We start from the raw sequence: 10,830 nt of genomic DNA, 5'->3' as shown, positions 1-10,830 counted from the left end.
TTGTGCAGGATATCATGGTAAGGATAAGCACGGACCTGGATTTTGAGGGAGAGTCTTCATCTCTTGCGGGACAGGAGGAAGTCTTGGAGTCTAGTGTTAGGTTATGATACATATGAACAACATAAATCATGCGGAAAAACCTTAATGCCAAAATACATATTAATTGCACATAATCATATAATTAGTCTAGGATGCATACACTTTGTAGCGTGCCCTCCCTAGCTGCGCTCGAACCGAACAAGAACAAGTCTTTAGGACTCCAAGTGTCGTCCCTCCGTAGAAAGTCCACAGCACGTCCGGATCCGCTTTAAGATTGACCAACTAGAATCGCCCTTAAGGTACTACTTATTTTCGGCTAAATATGGCAAGTGTTATGGCTGATTTTTCTGCTTAAAAATCCTAGTTTTGAATACTTGAAAACTTGTATATAAATTTTTGAACCTAGGCACATATTTATAGAGTCATGGAAAAGGATTTACAATCCTATTAGAATACCAATTAGTTTAATTAGAATCCCTTTAGAACTCTATTAAATAAATTCTATCTACCAGGATTAGGATTTAATCATAAAACGAATTCCAATAGCTTTAGGATTCGTATCGCACACAACCGCACACGAGCACCGCGCAGCCCGCGCAAGCCTCGCGTCCCACGCGAGCTGCACAGCTCGCAGCCCACGAGCATTGCTCGCAGCCCATGTTGCGCGCGCGCCATGCTGGGCCTGGCGTGGCCTTGCTGCGTTGTGTTGATGCGCATGGCTTGCTGGACGCAGGTCTGGCTTCGTGCTGGGCCTTCGTCTAGCAAGTCTCGTCCGATGCTAATTCGTACGACGCGCTTCCGATTAAATTCCCGATTCCGGAATTCATTTCCGATACGAACAATATTTAACATTTCCGATTCCGGAATTAATTTCCGTTTCGAACAAATATTTAATATTTCCGTTTCCGGAATTATTTTCCGATTCTGACAATATTTCCGTTTCCGGCAATATTTCCGATTCCGGCAATATTTCCATTTCCGATAATATTTTCCGATACGTACCATGTTTCTGTTTCCGGCAACATCTACGACTTGGATAATATTTATATTTCCGATACGATCCATATTTCCGTTTCCGGCAATATCATCGTTTCCGGAGTATTCATTTACTTGCCTTTGACGATCTCAGCTCCCACTGAAACCAAGATCCGTCGATTCTGAATATCCATAGATGGAGTATTTAATGTCATTAAATACTTGATTCGTTTACGTACTATTTGTGTGACCCTACGGGTTCAGTCAAGAGTAAGTTGTGGATTAATATCATTAATTCCACTTGAACTGAAGTGGCCTCTAGCTAGGCATTCAGCTCACTTGATCTCACTGAATTTATTAACTTGTTAATTAATACTGAACCGCATTTATTAGACTTAACATTAAATGCATACTTGGACCAAGGGCATTATTTCCTTCATCTAGACGTTCAGAAAGATCAGCGTTGGCTTCAACAAGGAGTGAGGAGGGGCATCTTCACCCGTGTGAGATCTTCCCTCTTCAGTCGTGGTTGAATTACTTGCAGGCTAAAGGAGCTGATTATAAGTGACTCGTTGAACCTAGGTGAGGGTTATAACTTAAGGATGTCTGGGGGTATGGACTGCTCTAGCATTGGCCTGGTGCCCGACGAGTTCGTTGTCTACATGTCTACCTTAAAACTTCGGTTGAGATTTTCTCCTCACCCGTTTTTGGTGGAAATGTTGGACGGCTACAATATAGGCGTTAACCAGATGACGCCTAACTCTTGGGCCGACAAGTTTAGGATACATCTCCATATGTGAGTTCAAGGGTATTTATCCTTCCTTCTTGGCATTTCTCAGATTAGCAACATTGTCTAAGGTCCCTCATTCGGCGGAGGGCTGGCTAGCCCTGAGCTAAAAAGGGGCTTACAGGACAGTGGTAGGGAAAACGTCCAAGTAGCACCACTGGCGGAAGAAGTGGGTGGTTATTCATACCACTAACGAGGTGATGTGTCAACGTATGACTCGCTGGACAATCCATTCCAACTTTTCTGAGAAAAGCGATTCTCTTCCTCCCATTTCAGCAGACCTATGGAAGCGAATTTCCTCTTTGTTCAAGGCCAAGCCACTCCAGTAGGTTCAAAGACGGCTTGGGTGCCTGAGGGGTGGATACCTCATCTTGATCATTTTGAAGACACTGCTTTCCTCTCGGCTGTGGGCTTGTGTCCATATATGCCGAGAGGTGATGCCATTATTTTTGTCTTTTTTGCATTACATCCTTTGTGTAGTTTATGATTGGTTCTCCTTTTGCAGACGAGGCTATGAACCAATTGGACGATGCTTCCAAAGGTAAGGTGGATATGCCGACTTGGCTGGCTGAGGTGCTCAAGGAGAGTACTCTCAAGGCTATGCAGAAGCGCTAAGCTGAGCAAGGAGGTAAATTGGTCAGTCTCTAGGCGGCCGGGAAGAAGGTAAGCTTCTTTGTTCAAGAGTTTAAGATTTTCGCAGTATTTATCTAATCGGGGTTGTCGTGATTCATCAGGAACTTAAGAAGGCTTCAACTACTGTTGTCCCATTCGCAAAACGTAAGGCCGGGGGAACGGGCAAGCCACGCTTCAGGCCCACTCAGGATTCTGTTGCAGAGCCGACTCCAGCGGCGGGGCCGTCTCCGAAATGTCAGAAAGTGTTCCGAAGAGTGTTTCCGATGCTCAGGGTCTTCGCTCTCCAGATCCCCTGGAGGGTATTCCAGAAGCTGTCCGTCGCAACATCCCTCCTAAGACGGTTCATGGGGCTAGGAACTCGAGGGGGTAAGTATTATTCCAACATCGTAAACACTTGTCGTTCTTCGTCTAGCAGTTTTATAGTCTCTCCCAGGGATTCTAAGGCTATTGTTTTTCCAGTAGAGATACATGATCCTCAGAAATAATAGACACTGAGCTTGATCAGATCCCTTCGTCGGGCCGTTTTACCTCCCGAGACAGGGTTAAAGTTATGGGTTTTATGCGTAATGCTATACCGCTGGAGTATGCCCAAACTCTTCCCGAGGCGGCTGGGACTCAACTAGCTGCCTTGCAATCCTGTGCGCTAGACGTAAGGTTTTTCTTTCCTCAGTTTGTGGTCGTCTTATGTTTAAAGTCTTACTTTTGCTGGTCTGCAGATGTTTATCCAGCTGGGTTCGCTGAAGGAATGGCGTGCCGCCTTGGTGAAGAAGGAGAGTAGGGCTCGTAACCTCACTGTCCAATGCGGTGATCAACATTATGCTTCCTTGGAGAGGCTTCGTCTTACCAAGAAGGAGACGGTTGATTCTTTGGCCAAGTCCTTGGCTACTCTTCGTGCTGAGAATACAAAGTGTCTTCAGTAGATTGACAAGAACTTCCAGGAGATGGAGGATCTTACCGGGAAGTGCAAGGAGGAGGAGGACGAGTTGTCGCAATTAAATTCTAAGTTTGCTTTAATGGAGTCACATCTGGAGGAAGCTTGTACGGAAGTGGCTAGCTCCAAGGAGGTGTGTTCCCAGTCTGTTGCCCTAGAGGAGCAGTCAATCAAGGGGGGAGTGGAACTTGCATGGAATAAAGAGTTTGCGGAAGTGCGTCCTTCAGCTAGTTTGAAAGGATTATTGACCACCACATGGAGGTGGAGAAGGCCTTGAAGTAAGGACGCCCTCCCCCCGTGTTTGTTCCTAAAGATGACGACAAATGAGTCGTTTCTCCTTTTGGCGGGATTTGGGTTGAAGGGAATCTTTTTGTTAAGTCTATTATTTTAAGGTCTTCCTGACGCCATTTTGTGCATGACCTTATTTGTAATTACTACTAATTTTTGGTGGTTGGACGTTTTTAACCATGGAATGGATGTTTTAACCATAAAATTTATCGTGCCTGTTTATTTATATTTGTTGTGTTGTCATTCAACCAATATGGTTTTCCCCCTGGACAGGGATGACAACAGTATGCCTTATGTGTTTGTTAAGGTCTGAAGCCTTTATTCTATTTTAGTATATAGCTTTTAGAGATATACCCTGTGTTATGGGTGATCAATCTAGTAAGGGTGCTAATCTGGGCCACTTCTTAGGCCTTTAAACGATTAGTCTTTGGTTCATTCATGGAAGAATGAAATAATACTGGGGCCTCTTTTAGGCCGTGTACATCGAATTCTTGCAAAAAGATATTTCATTAATAAACTGCAAGTCAAGCTTGCGAAAGGATATTTCATTAATAAACTGCAAGTCATGCTACAGGGCGCGTCTTCGTTTGACGTGTTTTGTTTTTTACAAGCTATATAACAAAAAAAAAGGCCTAGACTCAAAAGTAGTATTTCTTTAGATTGTCCGTGTTCCAAGTACGTAGAATAGGACGCCCTTGCATGTCTTGAATTCGATAAGTTCCATCATGGACTTTTTCATAGATTTCGTATGGGCCTTCCCGCGTAGGGGTGAGTTTTCCTTGCTCATTGGCGCGTCCGACGACTTCCATTTTCCTTAGCACGAAATCCCCTACTTTTAGAATTCGTCTAGAGACATTTTTGTTGTATTCTCTTACCATACGTAGCTTGTATAATTGATGTCTTAAAGCCGCATTTTCTCTGGCTTCCGGTGGAAAATCCAGGGCAGCTTTCATCATCTCCCAGTTGGCGTTTTCATCAAATAACATGACGCGCAGGGTGGGTTCGCACATCTTTATAAGTAACACAACCTATGCTCCATATGCTAATAAGAAGGGTGTTTCCCTTGTTGATTTTTTTTTGTGGTCCGTATTGACCATAATCCGTTGGGTAACTCGTCTGCCCACAAACCTTTGGACTCATCTAGCTTCTTTTTCATCCCTTCGGAAATAATTTTGTTGAATGCTTCAATTTGCCTGTTGGCTTGTGGGTGGCCAACAGATGCAAAACAGGCCGTAATGCCATGGTCGGCCAACAACTCTTCCATCTTAGGCGTCTTAAACCGCGGCCCGTTATCAAAGACAATGGATTGCGGGACACCAAATCGAGTGATGATATTTTTCCAGATAAAGCTCTCACATCTTGTGCCTTGGTGTTTTTTAATGCTTCTACTTCTACCCATTTTGTGAAGTAATCACTAGCTACTATGACGTATCGTACACCACCCGGTGTCGTGGTGTAGGGCCCTAACAAATCCATCCCCTATTTAGCAAACGGTATTGGGCTGGTGATAGGTGTTAAAATCTGAGCAGGACGGCGAATTAGGTGGGCAAACCGCTGACATTTGTCGCATCGTTTAACCAAGCTGAGTGAATCCTCCTTTAGGGTTGGCCAATAATACCCAGTCCCTAGAGCTTTTTCTGCCAAAGCTCTCCCCCCTATATGAGAGTTATACAGCCCTTGATGCAGATCCTCCAAAATTTCTTGCCCCTTTTCTTAGGTTACACAGCGGAGGAGTGGACGAGAGAAAGATTTTTGTATAAGGTCCCATTCCACATCTCAAACCAAGGACTTCTCTTTTGTAGCCTTTCCTCTTGTTTCGGGTCTTCCGGAAGCACCCCTTTCATCTTGTAGTTGATTATATCGTCCATCCAAGTGGCCGTTCGGTCTAGGACCTCTGTTTCCGCGATGTTGATGCTTTTGTTATGTTTTTCTTCCCATAATACATGATTTGGAGTATCAAAAGATGATGAGCTGGCCAGTTTGGACAGGGCATCTGCTTTGTTGTTCTCCTCCTGAGGTATTCGTCGTACCTCACAAGATGCTGACCTGGCAAGTTTGGACAGGGGATCTACGACTAACGGGTCGTCATCATACGGGGTGGAGGACTTGCGATAGTCATCTTCTGATATTTCCATTCGGGGCATATTTGCTCGTTTGTGGTAGAAACCAGACACATAGGTTTGACGTCCCACATTGGTAGGCCCTCCAGATGCTAACCCTCCTGAGATCACAGCTATAAATTCCCCATTTGAAGGGATGTCATAATTGTCGGAAAAGGACGCATGTGACCTCGTGCATCTTTGAGTACTGCCCTTGCTCAACAAGCGAAGGTACTGCTTTAGATAAATTCTAAAGGCTAGTCTTGATTAATAATATATAGCCATATTATCAACCCAATGCTAGCACACCAAGCCCAGTACCCACTTGTCCCAATAACTCAAGTCCATCCATATTCAATATATGTGGCACATGGGTATACTTAAAGATATACAAAACAACATATTTCTTTAATGTGGGAGAATATTGTGGCATAATTTTAGGTGAGAAATTGTGAAATTATAATTGTAAGATATTTATTAAGTTGTTGACTATTTCTCCCACTGTAGTCGCCAAAAACTTGTTGACGCTATACGCGAACAAGCAATAGCACCTTATCTTTTAGGGTGATCAAGGTGCCTAGGGGTAATGCCCTTAAGGACGACTGGCCGTTTTATGTAGAGGTCTCTCTCGTGACCAAGTAATTTAGTAAGAAATAACCAAATAATTGACCTGTTTTTAAGAGAATTGATATGAAATCAAATGATTAAGATAACAACTTACTAAATAAATAAATATCATTGATTGATATGTAATAAAAGCTAGACAAACATTAATCATGAAGAGATGTACCTCCATGGTTGAGTGCTTGGAAAACACATTGACGCAAACCACTTGGAGTTCTTCAATACACGAGGAAGACAACGAACTACTGCTACGCTACTACTAGGTTACTAAGCCGAGGGATAAACTAAGAGCTACAGCTAAAGCTATGGAAATATACGAAATATGAAATGTTTTGCTTGTGCGTTGATGTTATTTTAATCTGTCGTTTTCTGCACAATTATACTCCTAAAATGATGCGGTTACGTTGCGGTTGAGGGAGAGTGGAAGTTACTCCCTATAATTGCTTGAATTAAAGAAGAAACCCGTCTGGGCGTGCCAGCTTCTTTCCTCCTTAACATGGTTCGCGTTTCTAAATACCCCATAACTAGCGATGGGTCTTTATTTTCCTGGCTTGCATCCTTTTGGGGCTTTACCCATACTAGTTTATCTTCGTCCTTTTGTTTTGGGCTTGTAGCTTTCTTGGGCTTGACCTTGTTGTTGGACTCCCACTGATTAGGACCTCTTAACCTATTGTATGCCCTTACTAAGAGTAGGTTTTAAAATGTGTATAATTGTATCCCATTTCAATCTTTACTAGATTAGGCCATTACTAAGAGTAGGTTTTAAATAGAGATTTTAGGAAAATTGTTTTTGGCGGCAAACATTTGCACCAAGAAATGACACGTGTCATTCCTGGTGTCTATTTTAATATAATGTAATAGATAATATAGAAATATCATGATTGGAATATGTATTGTCATTGTTGTATTAAGTTACGTCATTGGTTGCTTGGTTCATGTTAGTTTGTCTTCGTTTACAGTAACTTTTTAATACTTTGTTTGACTTTTCAAAATATAACGCGAGAATACCAATTTTCCCCTGTATGTGGGTTTTTTTGGCCGTTCTCCACCGGTTGTGTATCACTCTCCCTCCAAGTCACAAGGTAATTTTTTCAACAGCTCTACCAACTTGTGTTGGTTGGTAAGGAAAACGATTGACCTCTAAATTTTTTTAATAAACTCTTTTTTACTTCACAATTTTTTTATGTAATAAATTTTCATACGGAGGAACTTTTTAAGAAATAAAGTTCAGAAAAAGTATGTCACGCTAATTATATATTGGTGATTATAAAATTAAGGTTTCGTTTGTTTGATGGAAAACATTTTCCCATAAATTAATTTTCCCATTTTCTTTGTTTATTTTGTTAAGGGGGAAAACAATTTTTCAAAAGTGGAAAACAAATTTCTCCAAGGGAAAACCAACTTTCCATTTGAAAAGAAGAAATGCCACATTTTCCACTCTAATTCATTACATTTCTTTTTCACTCCTCTCACTGCAACGTCTATGTTCTTTTTCTTTAAAATTTTTCTTGTGAGGAAACAAACAAAGGCAAGATATTTTGCCTTGATGTTTTCCCTTGAAAATATTGAAAATGTTTTCCGTTCTAACAAAAGGAGTGTAACTCAAGTTTCTAACCATGTGCCGCCTATCATTGAACGAAGTACAATTTGTGCCTATAAAGGAAATCTATATTATTAAAGTAGAGTGATTGAGAATGAGAGGGCTCTACACCACGTTAATTAAGACATAATACTCACTCAAAAGGAAACCAATCAATTCACAACTTCAATCATGCACCTATTAAGCAAGAGAAAAAAAGAGAATCAAACTACCAGTAGAAGAAAAATAACCATTGGCAAAAAAGGAAATAGAAAACATTTTACTTCGTATTAATTGAACGATATATACATACAAATAATAAGGAAAAGTAAAAGAAAAATAAAATTCAAGTTGTGTGTATTTTGAAAGGAAATTTGAATAACATAAATATAATGACTTACTATTTCGACACAAATTATCAAAAAATTATGAAATAAATTGAAAAGTAATTGCAATCAATCTAACACGTACATATAAAACGTCATTGTTTAATTCTTCACAGACGTATTTTTAATCAATTTAATTAATAAAAAAAAGTAGGTACTTCAGTCAAATGATTAAACTATACAACTTATAACTTATTATTAGAAAAATAGAATAAATATACAATCCCCAACTATCAAAAAAATTATACATAACACCCTCGACAAAACGATGTAATATTGTACGTAAGAGTAAAAAATAAGGAGCAATGTAAAATTACTTCATCAGTCGTCATTTGAAGAAGATATTATTGTGAGATACATGTGAGAGAGTGATGGTGGATGGTTTCGTGGTAGATGGAGATTTTTACGGGTAATTGCGTGGGTTATTATGAGGGTAGTTCATTCGCGCTGAGAAGTCTCAAAGATGCTTACTTTCTCGGTACGGAGGAGCCGCTTGCAGCGAGAAGCAAGGGATATCGTGGGGGGAGGAGGAATTTCACCTGCCTGGAGCGAGCCAGGTCTGGGATCATTCCCCATAGACTTCTTTCTTCTTTATCGCCCGATCTTTTGCCAAAGGGAATAGGCAGCGCCTAAAATCATCCCAAGCGGTATTGAACTATTGTAAGTTTCTTATTCCGAACATTTCCCGAAAACTCGTTTCTTAGTTGTTATTGGAGGAAGTGCTCTCTCGATTAGGAAGAAGCTAGTATTGAACTAGTATACCGACTTGCATATCTTAAGCATATAGCTACTCCAAAAAAAGAAAAAGAAAAAGAAAAAGAAAAAAGTTATGTAGTCAAAGCAACTAGATGATTTGACATCGCTTAAGCGAATCTTTCGGTTGGTTAAGCTTATATTTATATTTTCTTGCAAAAGTAAAAAACTAAAAAGATATTTCCTTTTTTTCTAAGTGACTCTTTTTCTTCCGTCCACTAGGTTCTGAAAGAAAGAAAGGGGCGGCTATCTGGCCTTGACCCAGCTAACAAACCTCGAAGGAAAACTAAACTCCAATACTCCTGATAGGATTCCATCCTAAATTCTCTACCCGATCTCTTATGCATCCCATATCTCGCATGAACCTAATTTTTGAAAGAAAAGGCCATAGGTGTGATTGATTCTCTGCTATGTATCTTCATCCTGCTCGTCTTGGGTGTGGGGAGTGAATTTCTTTCCTTAAGCAGGGTTTCTTGGTGCTTAAACCTCGCTCCGATCTCTTAAGCGACTACGTTCCTTTACCCCATAGGGCCTAACCTCGTTTTATTTCTCATACTCTTCTAATTAGCAACCCGCTAGAAACATGTCCCATCTTCGGAAAGGGCAAAGTAAAGCTCCGAAGCTACGATGTAACACCCTAATAATTCCTTGCCTTTATAAAACCATTTTTCAACATAAAATAAAGGAATTACTAAAATATTACCGCCACCGTGATAACGGTTAAGGCTATTACCAAAATTACGCAGCGAAAATAACTAACTTTCAAAACATTAAATAGTAGTTATTGGCCTCCATACAAATTGGAACCATAACGACCCAAAACCAAAACGTTTAAGTAACCAAAATCCATTAACCAGCAGTTTAAATTGTTAACTATTCTAGAATAATAAAATAATAGAGTTTAAACAATGCAGGAGAAAAACATCGCTCAATCAACATCCCCTTGCTAGATAACTTCTCCAGCAAGTTATCTCTACAAACATGTTATGTAAAATCTACTCCCCAGCAATTCTAATGCAATGGTGGATCATCATAGGGACATTAAGGAGAAGACCATGACCAAAAGACATGAAGCACGAAGTCAGCAAAAGCTGAGTACGAACAAGCTAGAATGGAATCCTTGTCTAACATGCTTCACTCACAATAAATAATCCACATCCAAAAGCCATATAATAAACAATCAATCATGGAAGCAAGACTCGAATCTTGACACGACTCTTGACTCATAGATTAATTAAGAATAAGCTTCGAACGGGCCTAAAAGAAATATCCATTAAAGGAAGGGTGTTGGGAGCCCAACAAACACCAAATATATATAGTAATAAAAATAAACCACTTGTCGGACCATATCGACGGAATTCCTGCGCATAAAAGAAATGAAACAACGTCTTGTATCATTAATAGAAGTACAAACCCCTTGGTAAGATACTCCCCCCATTTTCCATACTCAAGTTATATACGTTCCAAGAGTTTTTAAGCTTGTTCTGGTTGCACTTTACGTTTATTAATATTTTCTCACAAGGTGAACTCAAGACACAAGAACAAGGCATTTAACAAACAAGCAACCAAACAACACTCATTTTTAATCCATTAGGACTTGTGATCAAACATACAAGACTCAAGTGATATTACTCCCATTGTTCCTTCTCAATATACTATTGAGATTCCACGACATGCCTGTTACCATGCGGGTTGTGCACTAGGCACGAAAATCCTTAATTCAATTCACATAGACT

This window comes from Spinacia oleracea, chromosome 3 (genome assembly GCF_020520425.1).
Source record: "Spinacia oleracea cultivar Varoflay chromosome 3, BTI_SOV_V1, whole genome shotgun sequence".
NCBI classification, from domain to species: domain Eukaryota; kingdom Viridiplantae; phylum Streptophyta; class Magnoliopsida; order Caryophyllales; family Amaranthaceae; genus Spinacia; species Spinacia oleracea.
The sequence above is the reverse complement of the archived record's forward strand: the minus strand, read 5'-3'. Positions refer to the sequence as shown.